The sequence below is a fragment of the Neomonachus schauinslandi genome, chromosome 8 (genome assembly GCF_002201575.2).
Source record: "Neomonachus schauinslandi chromosome 8, ASM220157v2, whole genome shotgun sequence".
In the NCBI taxonomy this organism is placed as follows: Eukaryota; Metazoa; Chordata; class Mammalia; order Carnivora; family Phocidae; genus Neomonachus; species Neomonachus schauinslandi.
The window spans coordinates 39264407-39289264 of NC_058410.1; the positions used below are offsets into that span (position 1 = coordinate 39264407).

The 24858-nt window shown below is 37.3% G+C and overlaps 1 protein-coding gene across 1 annotated transcript in view; it reads right to left on the reverse strand.

Annotated features, from left to right (window-relative positions):
- NKAIN2 (sodium/potassium transporting ATPase interacting 2) overlaps positions 1-24858 on the reverse strand; it is a 996525-nt gene that overhangs the window by 766374 nt on the left and 205293 nt on the right. The gene's annotated exons all lie outside the window — the stretch shown is intronic.

A 24858-nucleotide genomic window follows, 5' to 3' on the forward strand; every position in this document is an offset into this window, starting at 1 on the left:
TACCAATAAATGTTTGCTGGATTTGATCTGAATCTTTATCAGATCTGCAACACTGAAAAATATAGAGACCTGGTCATGTGCTCCTTTGTCCTTCCAAACTGGCGTTACTCACCATGGCCCCACTTAATAACAATCATTCTCAGGCTCTTGAACATGGAATGCAATGAGTCAAGTCTTTCACTCTTCATTCTTAGATTCTGAAATTGGCACCTTACATTAAATGTGAATATGAAGCAACCCACTGCATGCAAAAAAAGAAAAATGCTATGGAGGTTTAGAGAAGAGGATTTTAGGCTAGACTGAGACCTCAGTGAAGGTTTTATAGGTTGAATGAGGCATACACAGAATCCTAAAGGATGTGTATGTTAGACTGGCAGGAAGGGAAGGAGAGGGTATTCTAGATAGTGTTAACAGTAAAGATACAAAATCATGAAACATCATGGTTTGTGTAGAGAACACTTCATCTTCCAGGGCCATTCCAGCCTAACTAAATTCCAAAGATATCATTAGGTAAGAACAGGATCATGGGAACTATATGTTCTATGCTAATGACATTGGCCTTTATTCTCTAGGTATTTGGGAGGCATTTAAAGATTCTGATTAGATGAATGGCATGGTTGAATTTTCATTTAAGGCATATTTTTCTTTACCTGCAGCAGAGTAGAAGGGCAACAGAATGAGTAATTAAGAGCCTAGGTACAAGGTTACAAACCTGGACTTAGGGCAAAGGTAACAAGATACAGAGAGGGAGAACAGAATTAAGAGCTACTTGGAGTTCATGTGAAACTTGACAGTTGATTCATTTGAGGTGAAGGCAATGGATGAAATAAAGAGTGACAGCTAATGCCTATATCCAGTTGACCCAGACTTGACTGGAAGATAACCATATCCTCTGAAAGGGAGACTTCAGGAGGTATGAATGTTACATATGGGTTTCTTGTGGGTGATCTGGGAAGACATGGCCACCAGGAATTTTGATATACAAGACTAAATAAATATCAGAAGAAGCTAAGGTAGGGCATATAGACTTCAAGCTCTAATAATGGAAACCTGAGAGAGACTGACAGAGGACAGGTGGAGAGTGAGACCCATTGGGGGTGAAGGACACCCCAGGGAAAACAAGTGGAATGAGCAGCTCATGAGTCATCAGAAGACAATCAGGAAGAGAAATAAAGAAACAGTAGGAGGGTGCAGAGAAAGAGTATGAAGGATAAACCCAGTGGCAGGAAGATAAAAGCTGAATGCAATGCAGCCTCAGGATTACAAGACATCTGCCAGCACAGCTTCAATGGAGCAGTGGACACAGAAGGCCACAATGGGGTAAACCATGTACATAAAGTGAGGAAGTTGGGACAGCTAGTGGAGACACTCTTTCAAGTTTAGTTAAGGAAAGAAGAGATTAAGGGACAGTAACAAGGTGGGCTCAAGGTTTGGTTTTGTTTTAGGATGAGAGAGTTTAACATGCTTATAGGAAGGGATAAGAACCAGGTTTGTGTGTGCTAACACTGATCAGTATTAGTTGTCTGAACACAAGGTCAAGAACAACTGGGATGCCTGTAAAGTTCATTTTGGGGGGGAGGGGCGTGATTGATGAGTAGTGTCTGCTACAAGCAGGAAAAGAGAGTAGTGGCATGGATATCCTAGATTTGCCATTCCTTTGTAGTTTTACTCCAACGGTCTAGGGTTATTTATAGAGGAGATGCACATTGGACATGCTGGTAGACATTACAGTTTTCTGATTAGCAAAGGAAAGGAGAATTGAAGAACAAGTTATTCTTGGTAAGGAGTTATTGAACAATCAACTGAGCTTCATAGAATTCAGCTTCCCTAGGATTCACTAAGTTGGTTACTAGAATATTAAAGAAACAAGCAAATATGAAGGGATTATTTTCCTAATTAACAACGTATTTGAAGGTCTGACCTTTAAAAAAAAAAGGCGGGGGGGGGGGGGGGGAGAGACCACCACCACTCATTAAGGACATTCATTTTTTTCTGAGGTTTTTGCTTCATTCACTTATTGATTCTTATCTAGACTTCACTGCAAGAATCTGGGAGGGGTTCTTTATGCTGTTGTGACCTCCCTGTTTCTCTAAGGTTGTGGGTTCGTTGGGCTGGGACAAGAACAGATCCACATGCCTCACAGATTTCAATCTCCCACTGCATGGACTGCACGTCCCAGCCCATCAATACAGAGGATCTGTGAGGTCAGCACTGGAAAATATGACAGCTCCCTCCAATCCTTAACCTCAGAAACAAAGAGAAAAGATAGATAGAAAATGGGTATATATTAGTGGCAGAATCCCTGTGAAGACATTGGCCTTGGATTAAAGCAAAATCCATTTCCCTGTACTCTAGGTCTACTATATACACAGTCACAAGACAGCTTATCTTTAACACAGGCCATTAGAAAATGGAGGCATACTAATAATGAATTATAAAATATACTTTAATAATTAGGAAAAAGCACTCTGTTGAAGTGGCAGAGTGTAATTTTTTTTTAATTTTCATAATTGTCTGATAATCATGTATCATATAATAAACAGTGATCTTAAAAACTGCTTTATCTAAAACTATTTAAATATACAAGTCAATGAGTATATATCTAAAAAAACCTGTAGGTTATTTCATATCTCCTTGCATTAAATTCTTAAGTATTTGTTTTGTTTTCCCCCTTCTTTATTTTTAAAAATCGCATTCTCCAGTGGGAGAGGACTGCTTTTGATGAAACAATATAGCAGTGGGAGGTGCCCACATTCAGCAGGTGCTCTCCAATTCTCTCTCAGCATTCTCTTCCATCATGTATCAGTTTATAAAAGCCACTCAATAATGTTAAAACATTAACCTAGGGGTTTAAACTATTATACCTAGTAAATTTTTTGAAGGTTAACCTGATTGGATTGATTTAACACAAGGTGTTTAATAAGGTGTTTATCACTTCCTGAATTGAGGAAATATTGACTAAAACAAATGACACATCATTTAAAAAATAAAAACAAAACCCAGAAAACTTGAAATTTTGTTCTTGTACCAAACGTCATTTGGACATATTTGAGTGCAGGACATGGTTCCCCTCACTGACAAATCATCACTATTTCATTTTTTAAAAAACTGTCTCCTATAATCCCATTTTTAATTTTCAAATCTGAAACATTCTAATTGCTTCCTAACAATTCTTAAGGATAGTATACTTTTTCTATTACATCCCTAAACATTAATTTCAGATGGCTTTTCTATATCAATCCTTTCCTTATCCCATCTGGTACTCTACTAATAGAGGTTGCCTCTTAACTCTGGAAGCCACATTTCTTAATTTTCCTCCATACTGCCTAGCCCAAATCCCTCACCTATTTGGCTTTACATTTTGTAACCTTTCAGTTGCAAAAACATAATAGGAACATATAAGTATCTTCTTTGAGCAACACAGTGCTTGGGGAAATAGCATCTGCATTTGAGCAGAGGTAATGAGAAAATCAATGTAAAGTTAATCTATCCTGCAATAATGAGAAATTCTTTAAAATATATTACTGATAACGCTGGCATTCTTAAATCTAACAATGTGTTATTAACATCAATGAGCTAACATTCCAAAGATACATACTGATATAAAAATGAACAAAAGTACATTTTTCAAAAAAAAAAATTACGGCACAGAGCAGGAAGATTCAGTATTTGAAAGGTGGAAGGGGATTACTAAATTAAGTGATAAGGGGTAAAAGCTTTGAAAAAAAAAAATAAAGGCGAATTGGCAGTATGCCAGCAAATGGGAAAAATGTAAATTTGAAGGAGTACGTAGGAAAAGGTGAGCCAGCAAGGTGAGAAAAGAAAAATAGCAATCAGAATATCATTTGGAATATGGCTGTGTATGAGTATATGCATGTATATAATGTATGCACATTATATAATACACACATACACATTTTATAACATGTACACATATATACATACATATATGTATCTACATGTGTGTATATACGCACACATTTTTAAACATATATATATAACATACGTGTTAAAATATATATTTATTTGTTAATATACTTACATGGGCAGCAGAGCCCATAGAGCTGCCACAGGTCTAATAACTGTGACTGTTTTCCTCACAAACTCCCCTGACCTAAAAACCTCCCCCTCTGCTCCCAGGAATTCATGCAAGGCATTCACACTCTGAAGCCTGTGGGAGGGCAAGGGAAAGAAAGGATGGGCAAATTAGCTATAATTGGATCTTATTAACTTAGTCATTTAAATTGCTAATCTGTTTCCAAGTAGGCTCATTTGTAGATAACTCATCTTTAGCTGACTGAACTTGGCTTTTCTAACCCTAGCTTGTAATTGGAAAAGAATAGAATAAGTTGTCATTTATCCTCCTTTTATTTCATCTCAAAAATACATGATCAAAAATGTCTAGACCCACTAAAATTGAATCTCTATTCCTTACATCAGCCCAGGTAAAGATTATGATCATGATATGACTAGATGTTACATGTATTCAATTAACTTCTATAGAAATCTCATGAAAACCTAGATATAATTAAAGGTAGTAAAATGGGGAGAAGGGGAGAATTCCCAAATAAGTTTTTCCATCAAAGGAGTACAAAAGTGCCTGCAAAGCAAACCTATAAATCAAAAAGTTTAAAAACTGTTTTTTTCTTTTTAAAAGAAACCTTTATGCAGTTCAAAATTCCATAAAACATGTAAGGGGGAGGAGTATAAAATTCTTTCTTTCTGGACCACTTTTACAAGAGAAAATTTCTGATGATTGGACAGGATAATATTTATAGTATATAGTACTGAAATATTAAGAGATGTAATATGCCAAATATAGGTGATACAAATTGAAATGACATAGGTAATAATTCTGACTAGACTTTAAAAAAAGACAATCTTTCATAAACTTAATCTTCAGGATTAATGATCTAAAATACACTAGGTATTCAACAAGTACTGGCTGAATGAACGTTCTTAAATCATTAATTCATTTAATATATTTAATAGTCAATATAAATATCTTTATGTTGGCTTCTATCTTCCTTCAAAAGATTAAATATTGTCCTTCTATATCTATCAAGTCCTTTCCTGAAATACACAGAAGTGGCAGGAAACATAAGATTTTATGTTACTTCTATTTTAGCCTATTCTCAAGATACAAACACAAAAGTTAGAGCACCAGGGAGTGTCGTCCCTGATCTCCCATTTTGGATAACTTGCATAGGATGAAATGATGCTAAGAGAATGAATCCAATAAAAAGTCTCAAAACTCTGTTCTAATATTATTATGCAAAGGACACTGATCAATGATATCCATTAATTTTGGCAAGAAAAACATTACTTCTTCACCAAGAGAGAATGACCCATTTTCACACTGGCTTTTGAAAATACAAAGAAGAAGCATGGACAGTGTGGGTATAGATGTACACTTCACAGGATCTCAGGGGAAAATGTCATCTTTGCTTCTTACTGCCTTTTCTGTTCAAATATTATGAAGAGGAATAGAGAGATCACTCAAAGTGATGATATTTCAGGCTGAAGTGAACAATAATATAAAAGAGAATGAATAAGCAATAAGATAGATGCCTATCTTCCACAGCACCTAGACTAGTCAAGTTTACTAATAAAAATAGTCACTAATAAATTATATTTTAATGGCTTCCATTGAACACTGTTTTTCATCAGAATGAATTTCTATCTAGATGTAGTATCTGCAATATTTTTTAAACGTCTGCTTAGTTATAATGGAAAAAAAAATAGTTATCCCCAACAAGGGGAAGGTAGGGGTATCTGATTTTTTACTGTGATCATGCCAAGAATTTGTTAAGAATTTTAGACGATATTAATACCTTAATTTATCTAAATGCAGATGACAAAACAACTAAATTTCCAGACCAGAGATGCACAGTTCCCTCCAAATAGACACCCTTATATTTAAAGTGATCGAAAATATTTATCCTTTCTATAAGACGATTTAGGATATTTACTAAGTTTTTGCTAAGATACAAAAATGATGACATTAGGTACAGGTAACCGAGAAGAGTTTATTACTGTAGAAAATGAACTCCTAAAGATCTTGGGGAAAAATTATTTTTGAACATGACAATTTAAACTTCGAGATCAAAGACCCTTAAAATTTCACAGATTTTTATGATTCAAATGCCAAATAATATTTTAATTTACTTTAATATGCTTTCTTTCCACCCCCACAGTGAGGGAGGCAAGAATTATGCTCTGAAAAGTCAAGCCAATGTCACTTTATTACATTTTAAGAGTTGCACATTAAAGATAGGAATGTTAAGGGGAAAAAAAAACAAAACATGTCACTAATTGGTTCCATTTTATGATGAGAAACTGTACCAGAGTGGGCTGGTGTGATGTTCGGACAGGCATGTTGACAGCCTGGGGGTGTCTAACTCGAACACAGCATTGGGCATTTGCAGCAGTGCAGACCTGGGTTCAAATATGGCTCCAACACATAGCTTAGGCAGGCAAATGTAATTAAAATCTCTGGTCTTTGGTTATTTCTCTTAATTTGTAAAATAGAAATAAAAAGAACCAACCTCACACAGCTGCTGTAGGGACCGTAAGAGAAAAGGAGGTAAAGGATGAAGACTTGCACCTGGAACATAACAGATGACCCCTAAGTCATCCATGTAGTTGAGAGATGGTTGTTGCTTTTGTTGGGTGACTGATTGATGTACACAGTTGAGGCCTGTGGTCCAGGAAGCAGCCTCAGAAACAGTGAAATTGTTTGAGGGAAGAAAGTTGAGCAAAGAAAATTTCAAAGCGAAGTTAAAAAGGTAATTTCAGGTTCTTTAAAACTGATTAGCATTGTGGACTGTGGCATGAATTTGTACAACAGTTCAATCTATTTTGAGTAAACACTGATCACTGCTTTTGGGGAAAGCATGCACTAAAGTGCCAAGTTAATCAAGGTACATCAAGCATTGCATATAAATGCAATTTTTTTTAAATTCCAATAATTCAGATTATTATGTTTATGATCAACCAGTTCTTGACAGTATGATTTGTTGAGGCTTGAACAAATTTCCTCAGGGGTTTTTATTCTGCAAATTTTACAACAAAACCTTGCCAGTGATTCCTTTCATTAATAATTATAAAGGAATATTTGGTTTCCTTTGCACACATATACCTTGCCAAGAGTGGTCTTATACTGGCAATTTTTTATTCTATTTATTAAGTGGTAAGTAATATTCCCCAAACTGTTACCTTAAAATTTAAGTTATAAAATTTTAAATGTAAAAATTGGAAAAGATCCAAATAGTTTTCATGCTTTTTAAAATTTGCAAGGTACTCTATAAACCACTGAATCCACAGACCAAAACTGAAAATATCTAGAAAGAAAAAAATTATAAACTAGAAAGATACAAAATGTGGATTAGAGGAACTTCAGCAGTGTAGATTGGTGGCATAGTGAGGGTTGGTCATAGAGAAAGATAGTGAGATAGAGAGAGAGAGAGAGTGAGAGAGAGAGAGAGAAAGGAAAGGTCGACAAGATATATTTCAGCAGAGAAATCTAGTAATTGCATCAATCCCTGGTGCTGGTCACTATAGATGGTAGAGCATCCCCCAGGGCACTTAGGGATAAGATTAAAACCACATCCGGAATGATACTTCAAGAGAAGAGCTCATAAATATCGATTGTTATGTGAGATGCATAGAATAAAATGAACCAAACTTCTTTGGACTGATGTATGTTATCAAAGGAGATGTTATCGTTACTAATGACCCAGTCACAGCTAATGATTTTATGGCTAACCAGAGGCCTGAGTAGTTATGCTAAATTTACAGAACAGCTTTGCAGTGCTTCATGGTGGTTTTTATTCTCAGCTGAACCATTCAAAATGTGGTTCTTTTAATGAACTATGAAATGATCCAGTAAGAGGCTCTCAAGCATGAGGCACACTGTGTGACTTCATGGTGATGGGATTTAAGAAGCCAGGATTCAATTTGAAAATTTAAAGGAATGAGAAATTAAAACTTAAACTCTACAAAAACCATCAAATATTGATACATATAATTTGGGGAGGGAAGGAAAAGTTCACTGTATCCCTTTAAGAGTGAAGAAAATTTTTTTAAAGATTTTGGCCAAAACTGGGTTGTGGTCCGATCCCTAAAATACTCACGGACAAAGGGAAGAGAATTAAATACAGCTAGCTTATACCAATCAGAATTTACCCTCAAGAAAGGGAAAGTATCCTTTTCCTGAAGCTGTAGTAACCCAAATATAGTATGTATTCCAGAGGCAAGAAAACAGAAGAAACTGTTTTAGTCAGACAGGCAGACAGCATATACCCTTCATATTCTGCTAGTCATGATCCAAATTAAAATTTCCTTGAAGACAGTCTGATAATATGAATCTTAAGTCCTTCAAATTATACATTCCATTGAAATAGATTATCTCTAAAAATTTTGTAAGATAATAATCAGAGAAAGTATTTAAAAAAATTATTCATATAAGACCAGTGAGTTCAAGAACATTTAAAATACCAAATAATGGGAAAAAATATCTATTAGCAGGAACTATGTTAAGCAAATAATGGACTGTTTATATGGTTGAATATGCAGCATTTCAAAACAATGACAAAAAATTGATAGTTTCTTAAACAAGCATATTAAAACTTCCTTTTATGTAAATATGTGCTCTAAAACAAAAACCTAAGACGTTGCACAACAAAATGTTAACATCCAGAGTAACTGTTATTTCCTTATATATACAATTTTTCTAGACTATTTTAATAAATATATATTTTTAATCAGGTAAAAATAACCTGAGAAGGAAGAAACAAAAGAAACTTCTAAATATTAAAAGGCAACAAACTAATAGTTTTTTTATAATTACAGAATACTGAAAACAATGTTAGTGTCCAATGCTAGAAGTCTTGTTGGGGAAATCTGAAGTATGTTTATTGACTAGAAAGATGGTCTAACTTCTGAGTGAAAGAATAGGTAACAACATATTATTGACTGGAAAAAGAATTACAATACTGTACATTTTGTACATTGTCCTTTTGTTCATATAAGCAAATATGCATATTTTCTCTCTTAGAGTTATTGAGCTCATAAGACCCTTGTGAGCGCCTGGATGGCTCAGTCGTTAGGCGTCTGCCTTCGGCTCAGGTCATGATCCCAGAGTCCTGGGATGGAGTCCCGCATCCGGCTCCCTGCTCTGCGGGAAGCCTGCTTCTCCCTCTCCCCTTCCCCTTGCTTGTGTTCCTTCTCTCACTGTGTCTCTCTCTGTCAAATAAATAAAATCTTTAAAAAAAACAAAAAACAAAAAAACTCCCTTGGACTTTTTTGGAGAAGTGTCTGTTCATGTCTTCTGCCCATTTCTTGACTTGATTATTTGTTTTTGGGTGTTGAGTTTGAGAAGTTCTTTTTTTTTTTCACTTTTCATTTATTTATTTTTTTTATTATGTTATGTTAATCATCATACATTACATCATTAGTTTTTGATGTAGTGTTCCATGATTCATTGTTTGCATGTAACACCCAGTGCTCCATGCAGAATGTGCCCTCTTTAATACCTATCATCAGGCTAACCCATCCCCTCACCCCCCTCCTTTCTAGAGCCCTCAGTTTGTTTCTCAGAGTTCATAGTCCTCATGGTTTGTCTCCCCCTCCTATTTCCCCTCCTACTATCTTCTTCTTCTTTTTTTTTTTTTTAACATATAATGTCTTATTTGTTTCAGAGGTACAGGTCTATGATTCAACAGTCTTACACAATTCACAGTGCTCACCATAGCACATACCGTCCCCAATGTCTATCACCCAGGCACCCCATCCCTCCCACCCCCCACCACTCCAGCAACCCTCAGTTTATTTCCTGAGATTAAGAATTCCTCATATCAGTGAGGTATAGATCTTGGATACCAGCCCTTTATCTGTAGTGTCATTTGCAAGTATCTTCTCCCATTCTGTGGGTTTCCTCTTTGTTCTGTTGATGATTTCCTTTGCTGTGCAGAAGCTTTTTATCTTGATGAAGTCCCAAAAGTTCATTCTCACTTTTGTGTCCCTTGTCTTTGGAGACGTGTCTTGAAAGAAGTTGCTGTGGCCAATGTCAAGGAGGTTACTGCCTTTGTTCCCCTCTGGGATTTTGATGGCTTCCTGTCTCACATTGAGGTCTTTCATGCATTTAGATTTTATCTTTGTGTATGGTGTAAGAGAATGGTCGAGTTTCATTCTTCTGTATATAGCTGTCCAATTTTCCCAGCACCATTTATTGAAGAGACTGTTGTTCCATTGCATATTCTTCCCTGCTTTGTCGAAGATTAGTTGACCATAGAGTTGAGGGTCCATACCTGGGCTCTCTATTCTGTTCCACTGGTCTATATGTCTGTTTTTGTACCAGTACCATGCTGTCCTGGTGTTCACAGCTTTGTAATATAGCTTGAAATCGGGCAACATGATGCCCCCAGCTTTGTTTTTCTTTTTCAACATTTCCTTGGCAATTTGGGGTCTTTTCCAGTTCCATATAAATTTTAGGATTGTTTGTTCCAGCACTTTGAAAAATGCCACTGGTATTTTGATTGGGATGGCGTTGAAAGTATAGATTGCTCTGGGTAGCACAGATATTTTTTTTTTAAAGATTTTATTTATTTATTTATTTTGAGAGAGAGAGAGAGAGAAACAGCACGAGAGGGGAGAGGGTCAGAGGGAGAAGCAGGCTCCCTGCTGAGCCGGGAGCCCGATGTGGGACTCGATCCCAGGACTCCGGGACCATGACCTGAGCTGAAGGCAGTCGCTTAACCAACTGAGCCACGCAGGCGCCCAGCACAGACATTTTAACAGTGTTTATTCTTCCGATCCGTGAGCATGGAATGTTTTTCCCTCTTTTTGTGTCTTCTTCAATTTCTTTCATAAGTGTTCTGTAGTTTCTAGAGTATAGATCTTTTATCTCTTTGGTTAAGTTTATTCCAAAGTATCTTATGGTTTTTGGTGCAATTGTAAATGGAATCAATTCCCTAATTTCTCTTTCTACAGTTACATTGTTAGTGTATAAGAAAGCAACTGATTTCTGTGCATTGATTTTGTATCCTGCCATATTACTGAATTGCTGTAGGAGTTCTAGTAATTTGGGGGTGGAGTCTTTTGGGTTTTACACATGAAGTATTATGTCATCTGCGAAGAGAGAGAGTTTGACTTCTTCTTTGCCAATCTGGATACTTTTTCTTTTTGTTGTCTGATTGCTGTTGCTAAGACTTCTGGTACTATGTTGAACAATAGTGGTGAGAGTGGGAATCCTTGTCATGTTCCTGATCTTAAGGGAAAGGCTCTCACCTCTTCCCCACTGAGAATGATATTCGCTGTGGGCTTTTCATAGATGGTTTCTATGAAATTGAGGAATGTTCCCTCTATCCCTATACTCTGAAGAGTTTTAATCAGGAAAGAATGCTGTATTTTGTCAAGTGCTTTTTCTGCATCAATTGAGAGGATCAAATGGTTCTCGTCTCTTCTCTTATTAATGTGTTCTATCACATTGATTGATTTGCGAATGTTGAACCACCCTTGCATCCCAGGAATAAGTCCCACATGGTCATGATGGATAATCTTTTTAATGTACCGTTGGATCATATTAGCTAGGATCTTGTTGAGAATTTGGCATCCATATTCATCAGGGATATGGGTCTGTAATTCTCCTTTTGGATGGGGTCTTTGCCTGGTTTTGGGATCAAGGTAATGCTGGCCTCATAGAACAAGTTTGGAAGGTTTCCTTCTGTTTCTATTTTTTTGAAACAGCTTCAGAAGAATAGGTATTATTTCTTCTTTGAATGTTTGGTAGGATTTGGGAATCCATCAGGCCCTGGGCTCTTGTTTTTTGTTAGGTTTTTTATCACTTCTTCAATCTCGTTACTGATCTATTCAGATTGTCAATTTCTTCCTGTTTCAGTCTTGGTAGTTTACAGGTTTCCAGGAAGGCATCCATTTCTTCCAGATTGCTTAATTTATTGGCATATAGTTGTTGATAATTTCTAATAATTGTTTCTATTTCGTTGGTGTTAATCATGATCTCTCCCCTTTCATTTGTAATTTTATTAATTTGGGTCCTTTCTCTTTTCTCTCTTTTTTTTTAAGATTTATTTATTTATTTGAGAGAGTGAGAATGAGAGAGAGTACATGAGAGGGGGGAGGGTCAGAGGGAGAAGCAGGTTCCTCGCTGAGCAGGGAGCCTGACGCGGGACTCGATCCCGGGACTCCAGGATCATGACCTGAGCCGAAGGCAGTTGCTTAACCAACTGAGCCACCCAGGTGCCCCTCTCTTTTCTTTTGGATAAGTCTGGCCAGTGGTTTATCGATCTTACTAATTCTTTCAAAGAACTAGCTTCATTGATCTGCTCTACTGTATTTCTGGTTTCTAATTCATTGATCTCTGCTCTAATCTTAATTATTTCTCTTCTCCTTCGTGGCTTAGGATTTGTTATTCTTTCTCCAGTTCTTCAAGGTGTAAAGTTAGTGTATTCAGGAGTTTCCTATATTTTTGAGTGAGGCTTGGATTTCCCCCTTAGGACTGCCTTTGCAGTATCCCACAGGTTTTGGACCAATGTGTTTTTGTTATCATTGGTTTATATGAATTGTTTAAGTTCTTCTTTGACTTCCTGGTTGACCCAAACATTCTTAAGCAGATGGTCTTTAGCTTCCAAGTGTTTAAATTTCTTCCAAATTTTTTCTTGTGATTGAGTTCCAGTTTCAAAGCATTGTGGTCTGAGAATATGAAGGGAATAATCTCAATCTTTTGCTTTGGTTGAGACCTGATTTGTGACCCAGTATGTGATCTATTCTGGAGAAAGTTCCATGTGCATTCTAGAAAAATGAGTATTCTGTTATTTTAGGGTGGAATGTTCTGTATATATCCATGAGGTCCTTCTGGTCCAGTGTGTCATTCAAAGCTCTTGTTTCTTTGTTCATTTTATGCTTAGATGATCTGTCTATGGCTGAGAGTGGAGTGTTGAGGTCTCCTACTATTAATGTATTATTATCAATATGTCTCTTTATTTTGCAATGGCTAACAGACACATGAAAAAATTTCGATATCATTAGCCATCAGGGAAATTCAAATCAAAACCACATTGAGATACCACCTTATACATGTTAGAATGGCAAAAATTCATAAGGCAAGAAATAACAAATATTGGAGAGGATGTGGAGAAAGGGGAACCCTCTTACACTGTTGGTGGGAATGCAAGTTGGTACAGCCACTTTGGAAAACAGTGTGGAGGTTCCTCAAAAAGCTAAAAATAGAGCTATCCTATGACCCAGCAATTACACTACTGGGTATTTACCCCAAAGATACAGATGTAGTGAAAAGAAGGGCCACATTCACCCCAGTGTTCACAGCAGCAATGTCCACAATAGTCTGTGGAAGGAGCCGAGATGCCCTTCAACAGATGAATGGATAAAGATGTGGTCCATATATATAATGGAATATTACTCAGCCATCAGAAAGGATGAATACCCACCATTTGCATTGACATGGATGGAACTGGAGGGGATTATGTTAAGTGAAATAGGTCAAGCAGAGAAAGTCAATTATCAGATGGTGTCACTTATATGTGGAACATAAGGAATAGCATGGAGGACATTAGGAGAAGGAAGAGAAAAATGGAGGGGGGGAAATGAGAGGGGGAGACGAACCATGGGAGACTAGGGACTATGGGAAACAAACAGGGTTTCATAGGGGAGGGGGGTGAGGGGATGGGTTAGCCTGGTGATGGGTATTAAGGAGGGCACGTATTGCATGGAGCACTGGGTGTTATACACAAAAAATGAATCATGGAACTCAAAATCAAAAACTAATGATGTACTCTATGGTGACTAACATAATAATAAAAAAAATCCCTTGGATTATATAATCAAGATGTCAGTAGGGCTACATTCCTTTTTGGACACTAAGAGAACCCCTTGCCTTGCCTTTTCTGGCTTCCAGAAGCCACCTGCATTCATTGGCTTGAGGCCCTTCCTTTATGTAAGCCAGCAAGGTTACATCTCTCTAACCAGTTTTCTGTGATTGCATTGATCTCTGACCTTAGCAAAGAAAAGTTTACTGCTCTTAGAACTGATGTGATTAGACTGGGCCTATCTGAGTAATTTTCCCATCTGTAGTTTGAAGACCTTCATCATACCTGCAAATTCCCCTTTGCCATATAAGGTAATATAGTCAGTTTCCAGAGTTTTTTTTTTTTTATTTTTTATTTTTTTTCCTCCCAGAGTTTTTTTCTTTTCCAGGACTATTATTCTGCCTACCACACAAATTATCAGGGATGCCTGTTTTAACTACGGTCTTTACTAATGAATATTTAATTTATGAAGAAAATAATTCATTCACTATATCCTTACCTCTTTTCACCTTAGATTTCTCATTCCTGAATGAGATGAAAAATGATGAGTATATCTAAGTAAATAGATATATAGAGAGTAATAGTTTTAACCTACTTAAAACTATTAAAATTTCTGGACAAGAAATAAAGGATAAAAACCTTTGTAACTCTGGGTTAGGCAAAGATTTCTTGAACGTAAAACAAAATCTATAATGAAAAAATAGGTAAGTTGTACTTCATATTAAATATTTTTTTATGAACACCATTCAGAGAAAGAAAAGAAACAGACTCAAATAATATTTTTAAATGTATTTGATAAAAGATTTGTATGCAGAACCTATGAAGAATACTCAATTTTAGCATAAAATAAAATTTCTAATTTAAAAATGGACAAATATATTAATAGATAATTCAACAAAGAAGTTATACAATGAGTATTACATAAAAGATGTTCGGAATAGGGAAATGCAAATGAAACCACAATAAGATACCACTATACACCTTTTTTTTTTCCCCACTATACATCTATTTAAATGGCTACAATTAAGAAGACTGAAGATCTCAAGTGTTGTCAAGGAGGCAGAACAACTAAAACTCTCATGCATCACCAAGAGGATTGTAAAATGTAACAATCATTTTGAAAAGCAGTGTGACAGTTTCATAAAAAGTAAAATATACATCTACCATATGACATAGCCTTCCATTCCAAAGTATTTACTCAAGAGAAAGGAAAGCATACATCCATAAAAAGAATTATACACAAATACACATTAAATCTTAATTTTTTTTGAAATCCCCAAACTGGAAACAACCCAGTGTCCATCAACAGGTGAAAGTATAAACAAATCTGATACATTTATAAATGGAATACTATTCAGCAATGAAATGAACTATTAATATGTACAACATAAGAGTGGCTCTCAAACCATTATGCCAAGTAAAATAAGCCAGATGAAAGAAATAGCAATACTATACAATTCTACTTACGTAAAATTCTAGAAAATGGAAACTAATCTATAGTGGCAGAAAGGATATTAGTCATTAACTGGGTGGGGACGAGAGAGGTGAGAGAATAGGAAAAAAAAAGGGGCACAAATGGGGTGTCTGGGTGGCTCAGTTGGTTAAGCGGCTGCCTTCGGCTCAGGTCATGATCCCAGGGTTCTGGGATCGAGCCCCATATCGGGCTCCCTGTTCAGTGGGGAGCCTGCTTCTCCCTCTCCCTCTGTCTTCCGGGTTGTGCTCTCACTCTCTCTCTGTCAAATAAATAAATAAAATCTTAAAAGAGGGGGGCGGGCACAAAGAAACTATGGGAGTTGAGGAGTAGGTTTTTCATTATGATTATGGTCAAGGTTCCATATGTCATGATATACATATGGCAAAACTTATCAGATAATTATACTTTATATTCACTTTTTATGTCAATTATGCCTCCATAAATTGTTTAAAAAATAGGAAAAAAAAGATATGTTGCCTGTATGACTAGAAGAAAGGAGGAGTATGTGATGAGGTGTTGAAGCTGGATAGGTAAGCTATGATTTAGACTGTGGTACAATTTGTTACAGCTTTGAATTCTGCCCCATGTGTAATGAGGAGCAAGTGAGACTGATCACATGGGAAAGATCTGATCAGACCACTAAAAAGTATACCTTGAAGCAAGCAGTGTGGATTTTGAACTTAGATGGCAAGAGTCTGGTGACAGACACATACTAGTTAGAAAGGCTGTATAATTCTTTATTTAAAATTTTATGAAGGCCTAAACTAAGCAGACCACGGAAAAACAAGGGGAGACCGATTTTACATACAGACGTAAAGTATAAGAATTCTGTCTAGAAGAATCAATGCCCTCATTAAACATGAATGCATCTGGAGAGTGTTGGGTAAAAGATGAACCAAGTTTGGGAGGCTCTGTATGTGATGATACCACTAAGACAGAGGTATAAAACAAGTTTGAGGAAGGAAGATAATGACTTAGGTTTGAGATATACTGACTATGAGATGCACGAATGATATTCAATGGAGACTCACAGTCCGTTGGAAATCTAAGTCTAGAGCTTTAAAAGGGAAATACAGATTAGGGAATAAATAGTTTAGCTATGACTCTTTAACATAAAGGATGGACAGTCTCACTCATGTAGAGTGTATAAAACAAAAACAAAAGAGGATTTCAGTTAGGCCTCTGCAAAATGACCTCAAGGGTGATGTGAGACTGGAGAAAGACTCTATCCAACACTAAGAAGGAGGACCAGAGAGAAAAAGGAGAACCAAAGGAAGAAGAGGTACTCAACAATGGCCCGTGGAAAGCCAAATGATTGTGAATCAAAGTCCAAGTCGTTTTTAGATTCAGCAAATATGTGGTCATTAAAGACCTTTGTGAGAACAGTTGCCACACAGCCTTGTGAACAGAATCTGGTCAAAAAGAGTTTAATGAATCATGGAACACTATATCAAAAACTAATGAAGTACTGTATGGTGACTAACATAAAATAATAATAATTAAAAAAAAAGAGTTTAACTAATGAATTTGAGTTAAGGGGAGAAAAAAGTAGAGACAGTGATTAGGGATTACTCCTTAAAAATTTATCAGTAGGTGGATAACAATTATAAAAGAAATTATATCTATTGAAGATTAAAAACTGTACAAAAGAAAACAGAGTGGAAAAAAAAAAAACACAGTTCCAGCCAATTTCTGCTTTTTAAAACAATTTCTAAAGGCAGAAAGACCCATCATAAGACCACTGCAGCAATAACTATACTAGCCAATTTGATTGATCCTTTATTATATTCCAGTCACTACTCTAAACACACACATACACAAACATACACACACACACTTTAACTTTTAAAAAGCTCCTATGATGCACAAGCAATTATTATCCTTATATTATAGGGGAGGGAATTAAGGAAAAGAAATGTTAAGCAACTTGCTCAAGGTTAGTAAGTGATAGAGACAGTGTTTGAGTCCAGGGTACACTCTTAGCTAGGACACTATGGTATAAACAGAATTCTAAAGGAATCTAGTATGATGCACCCAACTTTCTCAATGATTTGCTCCTGGGATCATCTTTAAATCTGTAACGAAATTATACAAAATAATTATGTTATACAACTTTACAATATGGAGGAAAAGTGAAAATTCACTAAGGCCATAGCTGTGAAGTGAGGATTATGCAGTTACTATTACATGCTTTCTTTTACTCTGACTCCCGTGGTGAGGGTAGGGTAGACCCCTGTCAGTTACAAAATGCCCAGGGGTTATACTTTGATCTGTGCTCTGGGGAGAGTTAGGGCATCTTACAAAGTCCCTTCAATCCCTCAGATAGCCACCTCTCAATTAGAAGTAGGAGTGGTCCACCCTGCTCAGAGGGAAATGTTCGGCTCTCAAAGAAATTGCATTGTTCCATATACTATTTTGATTAAAGAGTATATAGAAACCCTAGTTTCACACAAATATGTAGTTGGAAAAGAGAGAGTTATTATAATAGCCTTTCAATATTCTTTGATACCACACCAAGTTGAAAAGTGTAGTTTTGTTTTTTTTTTAAGTTGCAACATGGATCTAAAACCGTATCAATACAATTTTGTAACATTAAAATCAATTGGTGTATCTTGCACTTTAGATGGATTTTTTGCCCATGAATAATTTTGTAATATCCCACATTAGTAATTTGAAAATAATCTGAATTATGCAGATTTTCCAAATGTTGACTCTTTGTTAAACAGTATGTAGAAGGTGCGCCTGGGTGGCTCAGATGGTTGGGCGTCTGCCTTCGGCTCAGGTCATGATCCCAGGGTCCTGGGATGGAGTCCTGCATCGGGCTCCCTGCTCAGCGGGGAGCCTGCTTCTCCCTCTCCCTCTCCCTCTCTCCCTGCTCATGCTTTCTCTCTCCCTCTCTGTATCTCTGTGTGTCAAATGAATAAATAAAATCTTTAAAAAAAAATAGAAGTCATATTCATTATTAATGTTACCATCCATCTCATCAGAAAAGTCTTCAAGTCCTAGGAAGCTGTCAAACTCACAATGGCAAATACAAGTTTTCCAAAACTGAAAACGGAAGACTCAAATTTTGTCATTAACAAACAACAGTCAATTGCCTTTCTTAGTACTGATTTTTTAAAGTAATCTCTACTCTCCATGTGGGGGCTCGAACTCACAACCCCAAGATCAAGAGTCATTTGCTCCACCTACTGGACCAGCCAGGTGCCCCGTCAACTGTGTTTCTTAAGGTGACAAACTTTCCTTGTCTGTTTCAAAAGATGTATGAAAATACCCAAGTCTGAATTCATCAGTTCTTTTCCAAGTAAAATTGGTGTCAACATGGAAGACAGCACCGAGCTGAACTCACAACTCAAGCAACTGCACAAGTGCTTTTCCTCCAGACGATGTATAATCATACTTCAGTATACAGCAAAGGTGCTTAAAGCATGCTTCCCACTTGGTCACAGAATAGTAAAAGGATACTTATTCAAGGGTTAATAATGAACAAAACTCATAGTTTTTACTCTTTCATCAAGGATTTTAAGGGAAACTTACCTTTTGGTTTTTTAAGCGCCCTCTGAATGCACTGTGGTAAAGAACACATTGACACGTAGAGGTTGGTGCCAAGGCCTTGATTCATGCAAAATGAATAATAATACTTTTTGCATCAGTGTAAATATCAATAAAATGAATAAGGTAAATAATGTCTCCCTATTATTAGGAAAATAGTTCAATCTTTCTGACTCTCGGAAAGGTCCACAAATCATATTTTGAGAACGGCCAGTGGACAGTAACACCAAGTAAATGTGTTTATATTTAAAAGTACTACATGGGTGCCTGGGTGGCTCAGATGGCTAAGTGTCTGCCTTCGGCTCAGGTCATGATCCCAGGGTCCTGGGATCGAGTCCCACATCGGGCTCCTGACTCAGCAGGGAGTCTGCTTCTTCCTCTCCCTCTGCCTCTCCCACTGCTCATGCTCTCTCTCTCTCTCTCTGTGTCTCACATGAATAAATAAAATCTTTAAAAAAAAATTTAAAAAAAATAAAAGTACTACAAATATTAAGAATCTGAGCTTAAAGTCTTGAGTATAGAGAAGGGATATAAAAGGCATACCATCCAACCCCCTTTTCAATTATAAATACTTATTTGTTAAGACACTGTTAGCAATGCAAACTAAGTGAAAGATTATGGGCAAACACTCCACCTGTGGGCATGTGAGATACCCATAAACACCACAGACAACAAAATGGACACACTTTGCAAAAACCATTGGGAAAACTTTTTTAAGCCTACTCAGTACCGTGCATTGCCCAAATTCATTCACAATGTTCCTCTTTGCCTTATTAAGAAAACAAAGCAATTAACTTTACAATTAGGAAAGTCTGCACATAAAGTGACTACACCTAATTATAAGCTAACGTCTGTTTTCAGAGGTATAAAAGGTAAGTGTGGAAATACAAACAATGGAAGTCAGAAGTACCTATTTAGCAAAGAACACTCTGCAGATCTGAATGCTGACAGGGATGGGACATTGCCAGGTGTAGAGTGCCAAGAGCAGCCCATCTTCTTAAGCTGCCAGCCAGCATTATTTGTGCGCATGTGTAAAGGGAATGCCCCATTCTTGGTAGGGTAAGCGACAAAGCAGACTACTCAAGACTTAGAATGCAAAAAATTAGCTCTGATGACTGCTTACCACTTACGTATACAAAACAAATTCTCACTATCAATTTGAAATAGGAGCTAGCTAGAGAGCTGGATAAGTAAGTAGATTGGGCAGTCTTCAGAGAGACACACAGAAAAGAAGAGAAACAGTATTTGAGGAGGCCATTAAGAGGATGTGACCACCAGATGGCCCATGAGCTAGATCCCACAGCAATAGGCAGCATGCCAATGTACCCATTTACTAGTAGTTACATCTATTGGTTACGCCCTCAAAGGCTCCATCTAAGGATCAACTGTGCTACTGTTCACCCGTGCTGTGTTAAGAAGTCTACCTGATCTGGCCAGTTAAGTGTCAGTTTTAACGTGCTGTCTATTGCCAAGACAGCCATTTATAAGGAATACTTTTCAGGATGACTAACGGGAGATTTAAAGCTTGACCCAATTTCAAGTTATTGAACATCTCCTTTAGAAGAATATCAGCATGAACTTTCATAAACATGCATGCATCCAAGCAAACACACTTTGCCACAGTTCCTGCTACTTCTGAATTACTGACTTCAAGCTGGTCTTCTCTAAGGCATCATAATGGGATTTGTGCTGATTCTCTGGAACTGCTTCACAAATGCCATTTCCTCTCCTACCCAGAGGGCTCTGGGGCAGACTGAGTTCTTCAGAGAAGAAAAGATGACAATGCCTTTCACATTCATGCACTTAAGGAAGTAATGATTCTCAAATAGGTTACAAAAAGATGTACATAATATATAGCTCTAGGTTTATAAAAGTAGTCATGACCTACGATTATCTTGTTCCTTTTGAACAAGTGTTTACATGGTTTTTTTGGTTTATACAACAGTCCTACTCCTTTGTTGTTAGGAAAAAAGGAACTGATGCTTGTAAACAGACCCTTGCTGGCTGGCAGTGGGAACACAAAGAGGAATAAAGATGAGCACATGTGAGATGAAAGATCACATTTCTCTGTGGACACCACTGACAGCTTCTGACCAAAGCAGAGCCATTGGAGAACTCAAGTTTAAAAACAAAACAAAACAAAATAAAAAACCCCCAAAACCCAGTACTCTTCATCCTGGCTAGACCCTTTGCCCTGGATTGACCCATGGGTCATCGCTGGGTCAGCATGGCCAGTGGGAGATGGTGGATAGGGGCTTTAAACAGAATATGGCCCTACGTGACACTATTTGCTCTTTGTTGAGTGATCATGTGCACAACTCTCTTTCAATCTTTTATCTACCTGTTCATATCTTTGCCTGTAATCCCAAAAGTCAAAGCCCTAGAAACCTGAGAACATGAAGTTTGCAGGGTAAAGTGCTTGCGGACTCAGTGGACTGGAGACCCTCCCATGCTCTCCTTCCCTATGTTCTCTGCCTTCAGGGAAAATAGATCCAAAAAGCATTGATACTGTGATCCAACTTGGTCTTTTAAATCTGAAAAAAAAAAAAAATCAGGCAAGATAACAGGCTCTAGACAAAGTGCCTGGTTCAAATACTAACTGGGTGACCTTGAGAAAACTACTCTCAAGACTCTAAGCCTTAATATCTCCATCTGTAAAATGGGAACAGTAACAAACACCTCAAGGGTAGAGGATTAAATGGCATAATATTTGTAAAGTGCTTAGCATTCAATAATTATTAGTAAAGAAAGGGAGAGAGAAGGAGAAGAGGAACAGGTATAGTGAGTGAGAAGAGAGGAACAGGTGTTTTTAAGTATAATCTCGTTAATTCAATACCCCACTTATTCTATGATAAATTCTAGATGATTTTGTATAAAAATAATCTACAGATTCAATATAAACACTCTCGAGTCTAACTTATTAAAACCCTGTAAAACTGTGATAAAATATAAGTATTTACTAAATATTTATATAATATATATTCCAACCAGCAGCTGTGCCAGTAACAAAACAGGGGAATAAAATGCCAACACACTTTAAATTTGTGGCTTTCACAACCTTTTTAACAGTAGCCCACCAAAAATATACTTTATGAAAAATAAGATTAAGACATGAAACTAAAGTTTCACAAAACAATCCTTACACTTGTTAAATGTTTTATTCTAAAAAATCCTATTCTATTCTATTTTGATATTTTTCATAGTTTCATTTAAAAAAGGCAGTTAGGACCCAGTGAATTAATATCATGATCACCAATCACAATTTGAAAAAAATAGATTTAAGCTATGATGTGTATATTTCAATTAACTTTATTACACATTTTCAGGATGGTCAGCATTTAATGTGGCCTGAATAGGAATAAACCCGAGGGTAGTAAAACTAAGAGCTTCAAATATGACCGTACTCTATACCAGAGAGTGTAAGGGGTCAAAAATCATATTTCACTGGTGAAATAAGAGGTGTTCAACATCAGCAGTTGATTAGAATGATCTGCCCTTCCATCAGTCTGGCAAACTTCCACATAATAAATACTATGGCAAGTTTAGGTCTAGATCCCCCATTAGTCCTGTGTCACTCTACTTCAACGATGACTTAGTCACCTGATCTAAGGTAGTATAAGCCCCGATGGTTGGCTTTTCTTCTTGTAATGTGAGTGCCTGACTTTGGCTTTGATTGTCAAGAGGTCCACTTCTGAGAGGACTATCCCCAATGAGCACAACGCTGCCCACAGGACTGGGTAAGCATTCAGAAGCGCCCACATCTGCCCCAGCCTGAGACCCTGGTTGATTTTTTCCTCTTCCATGTTTTAAATTCTTACCCTCCTATTTTAAATTCACCAATAAAGAGTGAGACTGTGAAACTCTAGGCCCCCACCCTCAACCTCAATGAAAGCAGAACCCCAGGCCCTCGAACATGCCTGCTTTCTCTCATGACAGTTTTGCAATGGCTTGACAATAAATATTTGTACGTTTAGCAGAATTTATTTTATTTTTTTTATTTTTTTCATCTAGCAGAATTTAATCTGAGTGTTGCTTTCATTGGGCAAACTCACTGGTTGCAACCCCATGGTTGTAGAAGTGGCAGGACGGGGTGGAGTACAATATAGTCCACTTATCTCTAACCAACACAGACTATAGTAATGGATTCTTGTAAATTTCTGAACAGCCAGATTTGCCCACAGTTCTTTCACGGAATTCTGCTGAGAAACCTAGAATGACTTGTTAATTTTAATTGCACATACCCCTCACTCTGATAAAACATTTTTCCCTTTGGCGAGGGTGGAGGGCAGTCCTGTTCTCCTCGAGTCTATTTGTTGGACAAAGCAGGTCCTGACCCTATCACCTTCACCTTCAGGTATGCATATATGACCACTGGAGCTCTACATCCTGCCAGGTCCAATTAGAGGCAACCTCCTCCAGGGGTGGGGGTGGAGGGTGCTAGAACAATTAGAAAGCAATACCTGTGGATTTATAAGCAAAATGACAAAACTCTGCTGGGTCACAAAGTAAAGGGGTATGCATGGAGGAAAGGGGAAAGGGAATTTTATTTCCAATATTCTTAAGTACAGCTGTTGGGCTCAGCAGGACCCAATGCCAATGTTCCCCTTAAATTTCTTAGTCATAGGAACCAATAAAAATCCCCCCTCTTTGTATTTTAAGCTACACTGGAGTCGTGTTTTTATTACTAGAACCTGAAAGAGTACTAACTAATGCTTCCTTCCTGAATTCCACTCCCTAAGGCTTACAATTTGGCACCATAGCCCTTTCCCCTACACAGTCTAAATTAGAGCCACTCAACAGCTTTATCTCCCATAGATGCTGGGACTTCAATCTCAGTCTGCTCACCACTGCTTGAAAAAGCCAGGAGAGGGGTGCCTGGGTGGCTCAGTCGTTAAGCATCTGCCTTCGGCTCAGGTCATGATCTCAGGGTCCTGGGATCGAGCCCCGCAAAAAGAAAAAGCCAGGAGAGTTGAAACCTTTCTCATGACATTGCTCTTCCCCTACAAAATGTTCCTGGGTAAATTCTACTTTTTTTTTTTTTAAAGACCCTGCAGAAAGTACACCTCCCTTTTAAAATCTTTTCAACCATCCCTCCTCTCAAGAACACCTCAGGCTATCCTCAAATGCTATGAAGCTTTTACGGTGTGCCTACAGAATTATTTAAAGTAAATTCCACACAAACCGTATACGATGGCAGTGTTTTGAACCTTGCCAGAGTGTAAGGGTAGATGAGCAGAGAAAGAAAAAGATGCAGAGGAACTGGTAGGAGTTGATCACAGGAATCCTGCATTGAGATGACAAAAGCCTGTCTCAAAGAATGACAAAAAGAACGAACAGTTACAAGACTTAGGGGGATTGATGAGATTGGTGGCAGATTGCCCAGCCGGTTGAAATGGCTTAATAAAGATATAGTATCAGGGGCGCCTGGGTGGCTCAGTCGTTAAGCGTCTGCCTTCGGCTCGGGTCATGATCCCAGAGTCCTGGGATCGAGCCCCGCATCGGGCTCCCTGCTCCGCGGGAAGCCTGCTTCTCCCTCTCCCACTCCCGCTGCTTGTGTTCCCTCTCTCGCTGTATCTCTCTCTGTCAAATAAATAAAATCTTTAAAAAAAAAAAAAAAAAAAGATATAGTATCAAAAGCCAGGTCTCCTGAATCTTGTCCCATTGTCACCCTGATATAATCATACCAGACAATCAGAACTAATTTTTTTTTCACGTGCTAATGGATAATAAATTGGTAATTTCCTTCAAGGAAACAAATGATTGGATTTTGTAAAGTATGTAGGACTATAGTTTTATTTTTGTTATTTAAATGACTATGCTAAGTTGGCATTTGCCAGCATTGGTACAAAAATAGATGAAAAGGGCAAGGATATTTGAGACACTAAAATGAATAGTAAGTACTTCAAACCTAGGGGATATCTTACATTAAGTGACCTAGCATATAACCTCTATAAAAAGATACATAACGTTATGACATAAATATAAATA